General features: G+C 40.1%; 1 long non-coding RNA gene across 1 annotated transcript; it reads right to left on the bottom strand.

Annotated features, from left to right (window-relative positions):
• Nucleotides 1-10,013: 10,013 nt before the first annotated feature.
• Nucleotides 10,014-12,646, bottom strand: LOC112668107 (uncharacterized). The gene is made up of 3 exons (XR_003141477.3): nucleotides 12,551-12,646; nucleotides 11,894-11,925; nucleotides 10,014-10,141 (listed from the first exon to the last, which is right to left on the bottom strand). It is a non-coding gene; the product is annotated as an uncharacterized LOC112668107 (long non-coding RNA).
• Between the last annotated feature and the right edge of the window lie 5,882 nt (nucleotides 12,647-18,528).

The raw sequence follows: 18,528 nt of genomic DNA, 5'->3' as shown, positions 1-18,528 counted from the left end.
AGCTGCTGCTGCAGGACCACAAGAGTAGCGTGCCGCGCTTCAGCTCGCTTAGGAAAAGACCAGAAGTCAAGGTATGATTCACACTGAGCGGGTATCGCTTTTGATCCGTTGTAAAGTAGAAAAAAATCATTAAGTTCAACTATTGGAAGTCAGGAGGGAATTGCAAGACTAGACAATTTTTTTTAAAGATTGTATTTATTTATTCATGAGAGAGAAGCAGAGACAGGCAGAGGGAGAAGCAGGCTCCATGCAGGGAGCCTAACGTGGGACTTGATCCGGAGACTCCAGGATCAGGCCCTGGGCCTAAGGCAGGCGCTAAACCACTGAGCCACCCAGGGATCCCCAACAATTTCTTGTAATGGTGAAATTCCCTGCAGCTGCAAAGGCAGCCATCTGTGCTGAAAATCACCACTGCTGTCTCTTCTTTCCACAGAGACTTCCCCATCTGTCCATCCCCAGTGCCTTGGCATGTCTTAGATGCAACAAGATTACTTTTTCATGGGTAGTTTATCAGCAAAATATGTATACATGTGTATCACCAGCAGTTACCGGTCAAGAATAATTCATTTCTCCGTGGTGGTCAGGTCTTGGGTTGTATAAAGATATGATATATGTAAAGGAGATGATAGTCTCTCTCTTTTTTTTAGGGTGTCTTAGTCCCACAAGTGTAGCCTGAAGGAGAAGAGTGCCCACCTGGAAACAGGTGTAGGTAGTTAAGGGGATGGGTTGACAACAGCACCTGAATATAGTTTCTGAAAGTGGTGCCTCTAACAGGTTTTTCAGGTATCTGTTACCTTGGTTGTTGTTACAACTTTGGTGAAAATATCTTAGAGGAAGCAGGATGAACATAAGACCAGGAGATGTGTAGAGAAAGTAAGGGTGGTATCTGTATTATATGTTTGCTGTTCCACCAGGCATGCTGTGCCCTCCAAATCTGGCTTTTCTTCATCCCTTCTGTGAATGTTTGCTAAATGCCGACTGTAGGTACCAGGTAATGTTCTGGGTGGCTGGGAATAAAGCCAAATAAAGCCATATGCAATTCAGATAGGATCCCATATTCAGATACGTCTGCACTTAGAAAGCATATACTATAGGGTCAGACGTGGGAGAAGAATTTTACACCATATCTTCAAAATATTAGAGCACCTGCTCCATGAACGGATTAGATTTGTTCCGAGTGGCTCAGACAGCTGATGGAAGACTTAGGGACAGAAACTATAGGAAAGCGGATCTGACTCACACATGGAAAAACTTTGGATGGTTATATAGTCATTTGACTACAAGCTGGCAGCCTTAGAGTCCCAAAGGGTCCTTGTCAGTCGTGTAGAGGACAGTTAATGACGCTGCAGGGAGAATGGTAGGAAAGCAGTAATGAACAGAGACTCGCTCCTGGTTTCAAATCCTGACTGTGCCATGTACTCGCCATGTACTCACTCTGTAGTGTTGAGGGAGTTACTTAACCTGAGCTTCAGCCTCCTTATCTATAAAGGGGGACTGTCTCCCTGGGTGACTGTGATATACATGATATAGCTATCTGGGCATAATGCCCAGGACCTTCTAGACCCTCGAGTAACGGCATCTATTTTTTTCATCATCGTTGCTGTTTTTGACATTATTTCCTTATCCTAATAAGGATGAGGCTTTATCAGAATCACTCATACATGTTTGGCCTAAAGCCAACTTTACCAAAGGTTTTGGGGAAAGACAATTTAAAATGAAATATTAGCCATCCTTAAAATCGTCTCTCAATCATTTCTACAACTCTGCTCCAACCTCCTGTTTGGTTGCGTTCCTCCTCCTTCCTTCTAGATTACTTCCTGAGCTCCAAAATCTTAACTATCATCATAATATATTCAGCTCTCGCAACCCCTGTTTGCAACTCTGCTGCTTTCCACTTGAGCATGTGGAGGTGCTCAGCTGAATAGTAACTTCTGTGGAAGCACAAAGGCCCAGCAAACACCTTGAGATTTATTTTAGCAACTTCGTTCTCCCAGAAATCAGTCCAACTGTTGCTTTTATTTTTTAAGATTTTATTTATTGAGACATCTGGGTGGCTCAGCAGTTAAGCTCCTGCTTTCAGTTCAGGGCATGATCCTGGAGACCTGGGATCCAGTCCCACATCAGGCTCCCTTCATGGAGCCTGCTTCTCTCTCTGTGTCTTTCATTAAAAAAAAAAAAAAAAAACGAGTTGCGGCGGGGTGGGAGGTGATCATGGAGCAGAGGGAGAGGAACAAGCTGACTGCACGCTGAGCCACACAGGGGGCTGGATCCCATGACCCTGAGATCATGACCTGCTCTGAAACCAAGAGCCAGTTTGGTCAGTCAGCCCAACTGACTGAGTCACATAGGTGCCCCCCAGTCCAGCTGTTTAATAAAATGTTTTTTCTTTTCTCCAAAGTATATTCACCAAACTTCCACCCAATATCCAGAGAATAATATGAAAATACATTAAAAAATGGTATCAACATTTTGCTTTTTGGTCAAAGGCTTAGTGTCCAGAAGCAGGAGAGAACATTAGATTTTTTTCCCCCAGGTGTCTCTTAACATGATGGTTGTTAAGATTATGGTAAAGATATCTTAGAAGAAGCAGTTGTAGGGAAAGGAAAAAAAAATGCCCTTCCCTATCAGGTTTTTCCAGCTGGTTTAGGAATTAATTTGACAGGAGACAGATTAATAGAAAAACCCAAGATTTATTATGAGCATATGGAGACCCAATAATGAACTTGACACCCCAAGAAATGACCAAGGCAGGCAGGTTTTACACATTTCAGACAGAGACAATAAATTTGTGAGGAGTTGACAGGATAAAGAAAACATGTTCCAGAGCTTTAATTAGTAAGGAATTCTAAGAATTTGGGCTGAGGTTTAGATTAGTACAAACAAGATTTGTTTCTACTGTTTTAAAGTCCCTATCTCTGGTGATAGGGATGTCTTTTTACTTCTTAGTATAGGGAAGGTACCTTTCATATGGAAGATTTGCTTCCTGCCTTCAGGGGGGACAGGGAAGATCTGTCCTCGCCCCAGCTGTTTCTTCTTCTTCTTCTTTTTTTTTTTAATTGGAGTTCAGTTTGCCAACATATAGCATAACCCCCAGTGCTCATCCCGTCAAGTGCCCCCTTCAGTACCAGTTACCCGAACCCCACGCCCACCTCCCCTTCCACTACCCCTTGTTCGTTTCCCAGAGTTAGGGGTCTCTCATGTTTTATCTCCCTCTGATATTTTCCACTCATTTTCTCTTCTTTCCCCTTTATTCCCTTTCACTATTTTTTATAGTCCCCAAATGAATGAGACCATATGATGATTGTCTTTCTCCGATTGACTTACTTCACTCAGCATAATACCCTCCAGTTCCATCCACGTTGAAGCAAATGGTGGGTATTTGTTTCTAATGGCTCAGTAATACTATCCATTGTATGCATAGACCACATCTTCTTTATCCATTCGTCTGTCGATGGACACCGAGGCTCCTTCCACAGTTTGGCTATTGTGGACATTGCTGCTATGAACATTGGGGTGCAGGTGTTCCAGCATTTAACTACATCTGTATCTTTGGGGTAAATCCCCAGCAGTGCAATTGCTGGGTCGTAGGACAGATCTATTGTTAACTCTTTGAGGAACATCCACACAGTTTTCCAGAGTGGCTGCACCAGTTCACATTCCCACCAACAGTTCAAGAGGGTTCCCCTTGCTCCAGGTTTTTCCTCTCCAGGAAAAAGGACAGTCTCTTCAATAAAGGGTGCTGGGAAAATTGGACAGCCACGTGCAGAAGAATGAAACTAGACCACTCTCTTTCACCATACACAAAGAGAAACTCAAAATGGATGAAAGATCTAAATGTGAGACAAGAATCCATCAAAATCCTAGAGGAGAACACAGGCAACACCCTTTTTGAACTTGGCCACAGCAACTTCTTGCAAGATACATCTATGAAGGCAAGGGAAACAAAAGCAAAAATGAACTATTGGGACTTAGTCAAGATAAAAAGCTTCTGTACAGCAAAAGAAACAGTCAACAAAACAGCCTACAGAATGGGAGAAGATATTTGCAAATGACGTAGCAGATAAAGGGCTGGTATCCAAGATCTATAAAGAACTTATTAAACTCAACAGCAAAGAAAGAAACAGTCCAATCATAAATGGGCAAAAGACATGAACAGAAGTTTCACCAAAGAAGACATAGACATGGCCACAAGCACATGAGAAAATGCTCCGCAGCACTTGCCATCAGGGAGATAACAAATCAAAACCACAATGAGATACCACCTCACACCAGTGAGAATGGGGACAATTAACAAGACAGGAAGCCCTAGCACTTTCTTAAGTAGCTTGAATTCAAAGTAAACAAAATGCCTTTGTGGCTCATTTTAGGGTGGCCTGCCCTGGGCCCTGCAGTCCCCTCTGAAACTTCCCTGGAAACTTCACGTATGAAAAGCTGATCTGGTGATTGTGGAGAGAGAAATGAGTTAGCCCCAGAAACAGATCAGTCCAACAAGATGTCCGTGCTTTATTTATCTGCTGAAAATATTAAATATTTTAACATGTTTAAGTTAGGCATTACTTGTCCCATTTGGTTTACGCGAAAGCAACATTGTTCACCAGTGACTATGTAAGCTCCTCCTCTGCACTGACACTGTACATAGGACCTGACGATTCAGAAGCCCATAGAGGCTAAGCTGTTAACTTCTGACTGGTGTATTTTCAGAGTTCACATAGTGGCATCGAACTCTTAGTTCACTACAGATAGAGATTGAGGATTGCCTCTTCCAATTTATAATCTCCAGGATTTGGGAATAAAAACCCTAAATGCTGAAATGAAGGTGAACTTAGGATGTACCAGCAGAATTTCTATGATTTTTTCACCTGGCATATTTACACTGCATGATTTCATGAACAAAGGAGCCCAAGTTTGTAATTTGGCATTTGGGGTAGAATGTTGAGTGACAGGAGGAGCCAGGAGCCAGTCCACATTGTCCTGAACATTTAGGTGGGAATCCTTTATACACTTTGTTGCCACATAAAAAGGTGTGTATGATTTACAGACAAGGTTAGGCTGAAACCTATAATTTTTAAAGACTGGAAGATTCCATGACCTTTGTTGTTGATAATGTTAACGTCCGCACATCTGTATTTTTCATCAGTCTATGAGGGCAGAACAGGTTGTAAAATAGCTAACGGAGGTCTGTAGTTTGGTTCTGTCAGCTGTAGGGCTTACTTTTGTCACCCACCCAAGGAAATCTGCAATTTCGATCTACCCAAATATAGTTTATGGTATTGGGCAGCCTAATAAGAGGGGCACCTTGCCATCTACTGTACAAGGCTGACATGTAAACCATTGGGTGATTTGGCAAACTGTTTTGTTAGAGTCCTTTTTAATCTCCTTACAAAGTTTGAAAATGCCATTTTCTGCATCAAACCAGAGTTTGGCTATAATACAAGCTCGGTACATCACCCTGGAGAAGTCCAGTGGCATGTCTGTTTTTGGTGTAAAGGAAAAAATCTTCAGCTATCGTTTTTGCTCTGTCAAGATAATCCTTGAGCAGCCGTAGAGATTTTCTGGGGCCCACATAACTCATCAGGGAAAAAGGCAGAGCGGCTTTCTTGGATATCATGGGTATCACACCCTGTCCTTTACCTATCTCCCAGGCTCGGTCCATCAGGTGTTTACATCGGCAAGAACAAAGACCAGTTCAGGGTGGTTTTTTGCATTATCTAGATGTTGACATAGCAGTCAGGCTGATTAGTAAATATTTGGTAAACTGGCATCAGTGGATGTTTGATCTACGACCAACTTGTTGAGAGATTTCCAAATTGTGCCAACAGCATGGTGGACTCCAGAATCTGTGTAAATAAATAGCAGTTTTCTCCTTCCACCAGTTTGTAAGCTGTATGCTTAAGAGCTATGAGTTCAGCCATTAGGGCTGTTCTACAGTGAGCTGAGAATATGCCTCCATTGTTTTGTGTGGGGAAATTATGGCACAACCCATTATTATGTTTCCCTGGAAATTTTGTTTACAGGAGCAATCACAAAATAGAATGAAGTCTGGATTGTCTAGAGGGATGTCTGAAAAAGCCTCTTGTGGTTTTGAGATCATACTTACAGTTATAAGGCAATTGGGGGGAATAGAGTGGGGCTCTCCATTATCAGAGGGGTAGTAAGGTAGCTGGATTTAAAATTTTTCAGTGATGGAAGATGTTGAGTTAGTCACGAGAGCTTATGTGTGAGTGGTCTGTCATTGTGTAGAGAGATGTTGTGTCTTATGAACTTGGAAGAGAGCAGAGACAGCATGGGGAACGCACAAGTGAACAGAGGAGCCTAATGTAAGGATACTGGCTTTGTCCACCAAGGTGGCAGCTGCACCTAGGCATGGGGGCACACCTGATGCCACAGGGTCTAATTGGCGTGAGAAATATGCGGTCAGCCGTACAAGAGAGGCAAAAGGTTGTCCTAGAATGCCTGCAGCAAAGCCATTATTTTCATGGCACTATGGATGGAAAAGCTTAGCAAAATTAGGTAAGCCAGGAGTGTGGACAGAGGTCATTTTAAGACTTCAAAAGAGGTTAATGCCTCTGAAGACCAGAAAATAGGCTCTGGGATGATATCTGAGAAACGAGCATACAAAGGTCTAACAAAAACTGCAAAATTGGGAATCCATTGGTGGCAGTCACCAGCTGTCCCTAAAAATTGACTTAACTATTTTGGGAAGAGAGCTGGACAAAATTGATTCAGAGCATTTTGGAGTGAGCTTTTTTTTAAGATTTTATTTATTCATGAGAGACAGAGAGAGAGAGAGAGAGAGGCAGAGACACAGGCAGAGGGAGAAGCAGGCTCCGTGCAGGGAGTCTGATGCGGAACTCCATCCCTGGACTCCAGGATCATACCCTGGGCACTAAACCGCGGAGCCACCCAGGGATCCCTGGAGTGAGCTTTTGAATACCCTGAGCTATCTCATGTTCTAAATAGATAAAGTTGTTATGTACCCGCTGATGTTTAGATTTAGAGGTTTTATGGCCCTTAAGAGAATGAGGGAGTTATAAAAGCTCCCCACTCGGTTTGATTACAGAGTAAAAGGTCATCAACATATCACACTAGGGTGGAAGCTTGGATAAGCTACTCATAGTAGCCTTGTGAACTGTGTGAGTCCATGGCAATTGTCTCCCTTTAAGGAAATGCATAAAGAAATTGGGAGTCTGGTGGGATTGAAAAGAAAGCTGAGAAAGGGTCAATTACTGAAACCAGGCTGTATCAGCAGGACTCCAGGTAAGAATAACAGCTGGATTTGACTATAGGGTGCCAAGGAATCACAAAGTTTATGTCCCTTGGGGATCCCTGGGTGGCTTGGAGACTGCCTCTCCCTCTACCTGTGTCTCTGCCTCTCTCTCTGTGTGTCTCTCCTGAATAAATAAATAAATCTTAAAAAAAGAAAAAAGAGTTTGTCCCTTAAGTCCTATACAAATCAATAAATTTGGTTTCCCTCTAAGTCAAAGTTTGCCTTCTTTCTTTACTGACAAGATTGAGGTGTTATAGGGTGAGGTAATAAAGACAAGGTCATCTTGTTTAAGAGAGGGCCTATTATGCCTGGGTAACATTTAAGTTTTTGATTTTATGGTCTCGGAGGTAATGGGACCAAATCCCATGTCAGTCTCCATGCTCAGCATGGACTCTGCTTGAGATTCTCTCTCCCTCTGCCCTTCCCCCCCCACCTCATGCACATGCACACATACACTCTCAAATAAATAAATCTTTTTTTAAAAAATTTATTTATGATAGTCACAGAGAGAGAGAGAGAGGCAGAGACACAGGCAGAGGGAGAAGCAGGCTCCATGCACCAGGAGCCCGACATGGGATTCGATCCCGGGTCTCCAGGATCGTGCCCTGGGCCAAAGGCAGGCGCCAAACTGCTGCGCCACCCAGGGATCCCTCAAATAAATAAATCTTAAAAAAAAAAAAAAGGTGAGGGCCTATTATAGGGTTAATTCCTTGCCCTGGTTTCTGGAGAGATGATTTTGAGCCACTAATGGAAACGGTTTATTCCTTTTCTGAGAAATGAACATAGGCTCTGCACTTGATAGCTCAACTTCATTTGCATGTGTAGCCCAAAGACAAATTGGGCATCTTTTAAAGATTCATCCTCTTCCGAGGAATTTAGATTAAGAGGAGCTTCCAGTAAAGAAAGGAGGAAATGGGATTTGGTCTAAGGGTAAAGAAACAAAAAGGCCTTTCTGGCATTAAAGTGATATAATCCTCTCCCAAGAAAGTTTGCTGGTGAACAACTGGAAACCAGAAAGGCATGATGAGTGTGAAAAGGGCCTAAAGGGGTTCTGGGGTGGGCTGAGATATGGGCAATAAAATAGGTTGCCCTGAGACTCTGACAGCCTGAACAGCATCAGAGGTGATAAATGGAGGTAAATCTTCCGAGCAGATGGTAGAGAAAGTCACACCAGTGTCAATGAAGAGATGCAGTTCCTGTTTTATGGTAGATCTGGGGGGTCTACTGAGGATCGGCTGACCCTGTCAGTTAAGGGGGATTGTCCCTCAGGAGAAAGGAATTTTCTGAGGGTTGTGGGGTTTCGGAGAATTGCTTATTAAGCCCTCCTTTTTAAGTACAGGTCAATTTCTCTTCCAATATGTGCTTTTGTTTCCTGCAATATCTGCAATCGTTTAGAGGCAAATAGGGAGATTTCTGAGTGGGCTTTGAGCTATTTTCAGCGTTACGCTTCGCCTTTCCAAAGATGCAAGTTGCAAAGCAAGAAGTATTGCTTTTGATTCCTTGCTTTCCTGCAAACTCTTTTCAAAGAATTGAGTGGGGGCCTCCGTTCTTACACTTCACAGTTGCCGCGTCCAACTGACCACATTATCATGGATTTGCTTTTTTAATATTGGGAGGCAATTTCCTGTTAAAGCAGAGGTTAGATTTCTATGTTCTAAAGCTTCTGGGATTAATGCATTGTGCCTTTGAAAAGTTTGTATAAAATGTTCAACGAAGGCTTTTTGGTGTCCCCCTCCTTTCTGAGTGCATATTTCAACCTTAGGCCAATTTATTTGGGGAGAAAAGTCCTCCAGTATTGCCCTATTAACCCTTGAATACCAGCCTCTAGCTGAGCCATCTCCTGGTCATTCATACAGAGCTGGGGAGACACTCTGGCCATGTGTTGACCTTGTGAGAGGACTTTTCTCCAGGGAGCCATCTGGCCTGCCTGATGACCACCTTGTAATCACAGGAGGGAAGAACTCTCCTTAGTAGCCAGTCAAGATCTCTGTGAGTGAGGGGAGGTTGTGGATGGTTCCTAGTCTTTGTAATTCCGCTCCAAATTTGGTAGGATTCTCTAAGAACAGAGGTAAAGGAGGTTTACAATTTAAAAGATCTGTCACGGTCCAGGGGACATGCATTCTTTGCAGTGGACGTCCAAGATACATCCGTAGACGTTGCATAGGAATGCTTCAAACTGGCAGAGCTTGATTACAAAGCCCTGGAAAATATGAGGAATTATAAGGGACAGCGAAATGAGCTTTATGGGACTTCTCAGGTGTCCCCACTAGATTTACTCCCTGAAGTTCAGCAGGTTATTCAAATAACCTGTTTTCCCCAGGCTTAGAGCTAAGGCAACGTGCTTTCTGTAAATCTTGCAAAGAAAGGGAAGTTAAGATAGAAAGCTGGTTGTTGGAATTCTAGGACTTAAGGGAATTGACTAAGGAGGTGGCACTGAGTTTTGAGGGGAAGAGTCTGGACCATGGGCCCAGAGATCCCAAAGATCTTCTTGAAGATCAGTGATAGGGATTGGGGGATAAAAGAGGGGTATAAAAAGGAGAATTTATGTCAGATTTGGTTTCTAGTTCTTGTTTTAAAGCTGACTTTGGGGGACACCTGGGTGGCTCAGCGGTTGAGCATCTGCCTTCGGCTTGGGTCGTGGTCCTGGAATCAAATCCCACATCGGGTTCTCTATGGGAAGTCTCCTTCTCCCTCTGCCTATGTCTGTGTCTCTCATGAATAAATAAAAATCTTTAAAAAAAAATAAAGCTGACTTTGGTTCTTTAATTTTATTAAGGGATTCTCTAAGGTTTTCTGCTATACTTTTTCATGTTTTCCTTTCAATTTGATACTCCCATAAATACCAGTAAGGCAGCTGCTCGGAACCAGAGCTTTCTGAAAAAAAAAAAAAAAATTCAAATGTAGAAATTTTTCCAATTCAAAAGATCTGTCATTTGGCCATTGACATGTAGGATCACCATTAACATATTTATTCCAATAGTAAATATATAGAAGAATCAGGAGGCAACTTTATAGGCTTAGAATAAATCTTTACCATGGATGCAAGAGGTGAGGGCATGGATGCCCTGGAGGGGGCATAGATGATGCAACACCTATGACCCAAAAGTTACTCCCCAAAGTAATCCAAGGCAAACATTTTGTTGTACAGATGGTAAGAATACTGTGTGTATATGGTGTCTCTGGTCTCCCACAAATGTGAGACATTTCTAGTCACGGACCCACTAATCTGTGACAACCAGGCAAGCGTTACTGGAATGGCATTTTTCCAGCTCTGAGAAGCAAGGAAGCTACTCTTAACACCACTAAGACCCTGCAGTTGGAGATCCCAGTGGGCTGACATGGTAAGAACTCTTTCCTCCCACTGGCTGTATGTCAGATGTCCCACAGTCTCTCAGCTCCAGGCAGGGTGAGCAATCTCCAGCAAGTTAGAGTATCCTGCTGACTATGCCAGCTGTGCAGGAGGAAAAAATTTCCTTTTTTCTCTCCAAGACTCCTCCAGCTGGTTTAAGAACTAAATTGACATGAGACAGATTAAAAAGAGAACCCAAAGTTTTATCATGTGTGCATAGGGGCCCAATAATGAAATTGACACCCCAAGAAATGACCAATGCAGGCAGTTTTTATGCATTTTAGACGGAGACAGTAAATTTGTGAGGAATTGACAAGATAAGGAAAGCAACTGTTTGGGAGCTTTACTTAGGAAGTCTAAGTAGAATTTGGGTTGAGATCATAGATTAGTAAAAAGTAACAAGGTTTGTTTCTGCAGCTTTCTCAACTTTAAAGTCTCCACTCCGCTGATAAGGATGTCTTTTTTACTTCTTAGTACAGAGAAGGTACCTCTCGTTTGGGAGATTTATATCCCGCCTTCAGCAGGGATGGAGGAGGTCTGAGTACCCAGGGTGTTTCCCAAGTAACTTCAATTCAAAATAACCAATATGCTGTTGTGGCACATTTTGGGGTGGCCTGCCCTGGGCCCCTGTACAGCATGAACATAACACCATGACATGTAGAGAAGGTGATCAAAACACAGTCCCTCCTTTATATGAGCTTTACCAAAGGGCTGTATTATTTATGTAGATATAAAGTATGATCATATTCTAAGTCTTTAAAAAGTCTTTCTCACAGACTTGGGCCAGATCCTCTCAGTTCACTGAGGATTTATGGTTCATGTTGGCTGGTTTGTTTGAAAAAAGTGGAAACAGCAAAGAACAAGCTAGACCGTATCAGCCTGTATCCGTTACTCTCTGGCTTCAGTGGGGCTCAGAGGACAAGAGGAGAGAAAAGTCATATTTATTCTCCTGTCCCTTCCTGCCAGGCCATGATTTGTGTCCCTCTTAAGTGTGGCCACAGCTCCCCCCACCCCAATGTCCAGTGGGCCCAAGAGGTGGTACCAGTTTCCCTCTGTTGTTAATTGGGGCGCCTCACATCCTGGCTCCTTAATTCTGCTGACACCTCTGTTAATAGTCCCTCCGAGCACTCTCAGTCTCCCCTTTGAATGTGCTACCATTTCCTGCCCCACAACCCTGACCAATAAATCAGAAAGGCAATTTTTGAAAAAGGTAAAATCATGGCTTTGAAAGTAGCTATAAAATGAACATGTCATTATCACATTTATACTTTAAATACCTTATGATTTTGTCCGTTTTACTTCAGTAGGGCTGAAAAAAATGAACATGCCAAAAACTTAATTAACACATAATTGAGGGAACCAGAAGATGTGTAACAGCCAGTTCAAAGGAGAACTCAAAAATTAAGAGAAGTGAATTTGCAAAAGGCATCAAAACTAGCTTTCTTCCCCTTAGGAATCAGAAACCCTCCGTCTAACAGTTTGTTTTCATGGATATAGCCAAGGATTATTTGCATTATCAGTTATCTACAATTTACAGAGTTATAAATAGCTCAAAGGGGATGAATCCGAATCAGACACCTTACAAAGTCACACTCCAAAGCTGTGCTTTGTATTTCCCTGGAACATGATTTTTTTTTCTTACCTACGTTTGCCTTCTTTCCTTAAGGGGAACGAAAATTCAACTGAGTACAATTCTTAAAACATTTTATTATTGGATTATAGTTGACATACAATTTTATATTAGTTTCCAGTGTACAACATCGCAAATCAGCAGCTCCACACACTGTGCAGTGCTCAGCCCGGTGAATATGGTTAGTCTTCATCACCATACAACATTAGTACAATCTTGTTGACTAGATTCCCTATTCTGTACTTTCATCTTAGTGACTTATATATTTTATAACCAGAAGTTTATACCTCTTAATCTCCTTTACCTGTTTTGCCCATCCTTCAACCCCTGTCTCATCTGGCAAGCAAAAGTTTGTTTTCTGTATTTGTGAGTATATGGTATGTGTCTTTCTCTGTCTGACTCCACTCATCATAATGCCCTCTAGGTCCATTCCATGTTGTCACAAAGGCAAGATCTCATTCTCTTTATGGCTGGATGGTATTCCTTTGGATATAAGCCACATCTTTATCCATTCATCTGTTGATGGACACTTGGGTTGCTTCCATATCTTGGCTATTGTAAATAATGCTACAATAAACAATCAAATTAGTGTTTTTGCTTTCTTTGGGTTAATACCTAGTAGTGGAATTACTTGGTTATACGGTATTTATATTTCAAATTTTTTGACAAATCTCCATAGTGTTTTCCCAGTAGTGGCACCAATACACCCACTAACAGTGCACAAAGCATTCTCTGTTTTCCACATCCTCACCAACACTTGTTATTGCTAGTCTTTTTGTTACTCGCCATTCTGACTGGTATGTGATACCTTGTGGTTTGATTTGCATTTACCTGATGATTAGTCCTATTGAGCATCTTTTTATGTATCTACTGACCATCTGTGTCTGGTCTTCAGGTCTTCTGCCCGTTTTTTTAATTGGGTTATCTGTATTGTTGGTGTTGAATAGTGTAAATTCTTTATATATTTTAGATATTGGCTCCTTATCAGATGTGTCATTTGCAAATATCTTATCCCATTCAGTAGTTTGCCTTTTTATTTTGTTGATGGTTTCCTTTACTATAAAAGCTTTTTATTTTGTTGTAGACCTAATAGTTTAATTTTGCTTTTTGTTTCTTTTGCCTGAGGAGACATATTTATAAATATATTGCTAAGGCTATTGTCCAGGAGATTACTGCCTATTTCATCCTAGGAGCTTTGCGGTTCCTGTCTCACATTTAGGTCTTTAATTAATTTTGAATTTATTTTTATGTGTGTTCCGTGAAAGTGTTCCAGTTTTTTTTTGTTTCTTTTGTTTGTTTGTTTGTTTTAGATTTTATTTATTTATTCATGAGAGACATAGAGAGAAAGAGAGAGGCAGAGACACAGGCAGAGGGAGAAGCAGGCTCCATGCAGGGAGCCTGACGTGGGACTCGATCCCAGGTCTCCAGGATCATGCCCTGGGCTGAAGGCAGGCACTAAACCGCTGAGCCACCCAGGCTGCCCAAGTGTTCCAGTTTTATTCTTTTTTTAAAAAAAAGATTTATTTGAGAGAGAGAGAGAGAGAGAGAAAGGGCAATGGGAGAGGGAGGGTCTTAAGCAGAGTCCATGCTGAGCATAGAGTCTGACTGAGGGGCTCTATCTCATGACCCTGACTTCACGACCTGAGCCAAAACCAGGAGTCTGATGCTTAACCGACTGAGCCATGCAGGCACCCCCAGGTGTATTTTGCACATACCTGTCCAGTTCTCCCAACAGCTTTTATTGAACTGACTGTCTTTTCCCCCATTGTATATGTTTGCAACCTTTGTCATAGATGAATTGGTCATAGAAGCATGGGTTTATATTTGGGTCCCCATCCTGTTCTGTTGATCTATGTGTCTGTTTTTGTGTTAGTACTCTAGTGTTTTGATTAATATCACTTTGTAGTATAGCTTGAAATTTGGGATTGTGATACTTCCAGCTTTGTTCTTTCTCAAGATTACTTTGGTTATTTGGAGTCTTTTTTGGCTCCATACAAATTTGTTCTAGTTCTGTGAAAAATATTGGTATTTTGATAGGGTTTGTACCAAATCAGTAGATTGCTTTGGATAGTATGGGCATTTTAACAGTATTAATTCTTCTAGTCCATGAGCATGATATAGCCTTCCGTCAGTTTGTATTATCAGTGTCTTTCTTTATCAGTGTCTTATAGTTTCCAGAGTATAGGTCTTTCACCTCCTTAGTTAAATTTATCCCTAGATATTTTATTCTTTTTGGTGCAGTTGTATTTTATTTTATTTTTTTTGGTGCAGTTGTGAATGGAATTATTTTGTTAACTTCTTTTTTCCTACTTCATTATTACTGTTTAGAAATGCAACAGATTTCTGCATATTAATTTTGTATCCTGAAACTTTATTGAATTCACTTACTAGGTTTAATAGTTTTTTGGTGGAGTCTTTAGGGATATATAGTATCATGTCATCTGCAAATAGTGACAGTTTTACTTTTTCCTTACCAATATGGATACCTTTGATTTCTTTTTCTTGTCTGATTGCTATGACTAAAATTTCCAGTACTATGTTGAATCAAAGGATGAGAGTGAATATCCTTGTCTTGTTCCTGATCTTAGGGGGAAAGCTTTCAATTTTCACCATTGAGTATAGTGTTAACTTTGGCTTTGTCATTATGGCCTTTATCATTTTGAGGTATGTTTTCTCTGTGCCCACTTTGTTGAGAGCTTTTTTTCATGCATGGATGTTGCATTTTGTCAAGTGCTTTTTGTGCATCTGTTGAAGTGATCATATGGTTTCTATCCTTCAGTTTTTGAATGTGATATATTATCTCGATAGATTTACAGATATTGAAACATCCCTGGAATAAATCCCTCTTGATTGTGGTAAATGATCCTTTTAATGTGTTTTGAATTTGGTTTGCTAATACCTTGAGGATTTTTTTTTTTTTTTTTTTTTTGCAACTTTGTTCATTAGGGATATTGGCCTGTAGGTTTTGTTTTGTTTTGTTTTGTTTTTATGTAATGTCTTTGTCTGGTTCTATATCAGAGTAATGCCGACCTTTTTGAATAAATTTACAAACTTTCCTTCCTCTCCTGTTTTTTGAAATAAGTTGAGAAGAATAGGTATTAACTCTTCCTTAAAGGTTGGTAAAATTCACCCGTGAAGCCATCTGGTCCTGGGCTTTTGTTTATTGGGAATTTTTGATTACTGATTCAACTTTAGTACTAGTTATGTCTACTCAAATTTTCTGTTTCTTCCTGATTCAGTATTAAGAGATTATATGTTTCTAGGAATTTATCCATTTCTTTTAAGTTGTCCAACTTGTTAGCATATATATATATTTTTTAGTAGTCTCTTAGAATGCTTTGTATTTCTGTGGTGTCAGTTGTTATTTCTCTTCTTTCATTCTGATTTAATTTATTTGAATCCTTTATATTTTCTTCTTGATGACCCTGGCTAAAGGTTTATCAGTTTTGTTTATCTTTAAAAGAACCAGCTCTTGGTTTCATTGATATATCCTATTGTTTTTCAAACTCTACTTCATTTATATCTGCTCTTCCTCCTACTAATTTTGAGCTTTGTTATTCTTTTTCTAGTTCCTTCAGGCAGAAGGTTGTATTGTTTGTTTTGATATTTTTTTCTTGTTTGTTGAGGTAGGCCTGTATTGCTTAAAGCTCCCTCTTAAAACTGCTTTTGCTATGTCTCTAAGATTTTGGACCACTCTGTTTCCATTTTTCACTTGTCACCATGTATATTTTTAATTTCTTCTTTGATTGCTTCATTGGCCCATTGATTATTTTGTAGCATGTTGCTTAGCCTCCATGTGTTTGTGCTTTTTCCAGTTTTATTTTTTAAAGTTGATTTCTAATTTGATACCATCATGGTGAGAAAAGGTGTTTGATGTGATTTTGGTGTTCCTAAATTTATTGAGATTTATTTCATGATCTAACATGTGATCTCTCCTGGAGAATGTTCCTTAGGCACTTGAAAAGAATGTGTATTATGCTGTTTTTGGATGGATTGCTCTATATTTGTTAAGCCCATTTGTTCTAATGCATCTCTTAAAGCCACTATTTTCTTTTCTTTTCTTTTTTTTTTTTTTGTCTGGATGATCTATCCATTGATGTAAGTGGGGTGCTGAAGTCCCCTACTATTATTATATTACTGTCAGTGTCTTCCTTTATGTTCATTGTTAATTTGCTTAAGGTATTTAGATGTTCCTGTTTGAGTTCATAAATATTTACAATTGTCTTCTCTTTTTGGATGGATCCCTTTGTCATTATGTAATGTCCTTCTTTGTCTCTCCTTACTGTCTTCATTTTAAAGTCTGTTTTGTCTGTTGTAAGTGCTGCTCCCAGTTTTCTTTTTCACTTCCATTTGAATGAAATATCTTTGTCCTTTCGTTTTTAGTCTGTATGTGTCTTTAGGTCTGAAGTGAGTCTCTGGTAGGCAGCAATAGATGGGTCTCATTTTTTTTAATCCAGTTGCCCCCTGTCTTTTGATTGGAGCATTTAGATAATTTAAACTTAAAGTAATTATAGGCATGTACTTACTGCCATTTGGTTAATTGCTTTTTGGTTGTTTTTGTATTGTGTGTTTACTTCTCTTGCTCTCTTGTGATTAATGAATTTCTTTTTTGTTATGCTTTGATTCCTTCCTATTTATTTATTTATTTATTTATTTATTGCCTATTATAGGTTTTTGGTTTATGGTTACCATGAGGTTCATATATAACATCCTAAATAAATAGCAGTCTATATTAAGTTGATGATTCCTTAAGTTTGAACCCATCCTAGCATTATATTTTTCTCACCTTCTCCATTGTTTATGTGCATGATGTCCTATTTTGCATTTTTTAATTTTGTAACTCCTGTAACTAATATAATCAGTTACTACTTTTGTGATTTAACCTTTATACTAGCTGTATTAGTTATTGATTTACTACTCTTATTATATGTTTGCTTTTTAATTCATGAAAAAATTCCCTTTAATATCTTTTTTCTAATTATGACCTCTTTTTTTCCACTGAAAGAAGTCCCTAATATTTTTTCTAATGCCAGTTTGTTGATGATGATCTTTTAACTTTTGTTTGGGGAAACTCTTTATTTCTCCTTCAATTCTGAGTGATAATCTTACTGGATAGGGTGTTCCTGGTTGTAGGTATTTTTCCCCCTTGCAGCATTTTGAATATATTATGCCACTCCTTCCTGGTCTACAAAGCTTCTGCTGAAAAATGAGCTGATAACTATATGGGATTTTCCTTGTACGCTGCTTGTTGCTTTTCCCTTCCTGCTTTTAAGTTTCTTTTTATATCTGTAATCTTTGATGTTTTAATTATTTGTCTTCATGTGTAACTCCTTGGATTCATTTGTTTGGGTTGTGTCTGCTTCCACGTGGATATCTGTTTCCTTCCCAACGTTTGGGAAGTTTTCAGCTATTATTTCTTCAAATAAGTTTTCTGCCCTTTTTCTCTCTCTCCTTCTGGAACCCTATAATGCAAATGTTAGTATACTTGATTTGTCCCAGAAATCCCTTAACTTATCCTCATTTTAAAAATTCTTTTCTCTTTTTGCTGGTCAGCTTGGGTGCTTTCCATTAACCTGTTTTTCAGATAACTGATTTATATTTCCGCAATCTCTAATCTGTTGCTGATTCCCTCTAGTTTATTTTCATTTCAGTTGTATTCTTCAGTGCTGGTTCATTTTTGTATCTTCTGTCTTTGTTGAAGTTCTGACATAGTTCATCCACTCTTCTCTCCAGTGAGCATCTTTATGATCATTATTTTGAATTCTTTATCAAGTAGATTGCTTATCTCTGTTTTGTTCAGTTCTTTTTCTGAAATTTTATCTTGTTCTTTCATTTGGAGTATATTCTTCTGTTTCTTCATTATTCATTTTTTGCTTTGTGTTTTTGTTTTGTTTTTGCTTTCTGTGTTTGTTTCAGTGAATTAGACAGAATAGCTACTTCCTTTAGTCTTAAAGGAATGGCATTGTTTAAGAATGTGCATGGTAGTTTTGGTTTCCTGGCTGGAGCTGAAGTGGATATGGACCAGGGGCACCCTGGAAGGACAGTTTCAACTGAAGTAGACAGTACAAGAGGATCCCAGGATGTTCCCTGCAGGGGACTCCCTGATGAAACAGCAGGAGCCGAAGCAGGTGCAGGCCAGGTAGTCCTGGGCCACTCTCCACTGGGGGCCTCTAGCAGCAAGGCTGGAGCTGATACAGTGTAGCTTGGGAGGCCTCAAGGTCCTTCAGTGGCAGGATAGCTGGAGCCAAAGTGGATGCAGGCTGGAAGGTCCTGGATGTTCTG

The sequence above is a fragment of the Canis lupus genome, chromosome 36, assembly GCF_003254725.2.
Source record: "Canis lupus dingo isolate Sandy chromosome 36, ASM325472v2, whole genome shotgun sequence".
Lineage (NCBI taxonomy): Eukaryota > Metazoa > Chordata > Mammalia > Carnivora > Canidae > Canis > Canis lupus.
Note: the sequence above shows the minus strand (reverse complement) of the source record. Positions and strands in the feature narration are given on the sequence as shown.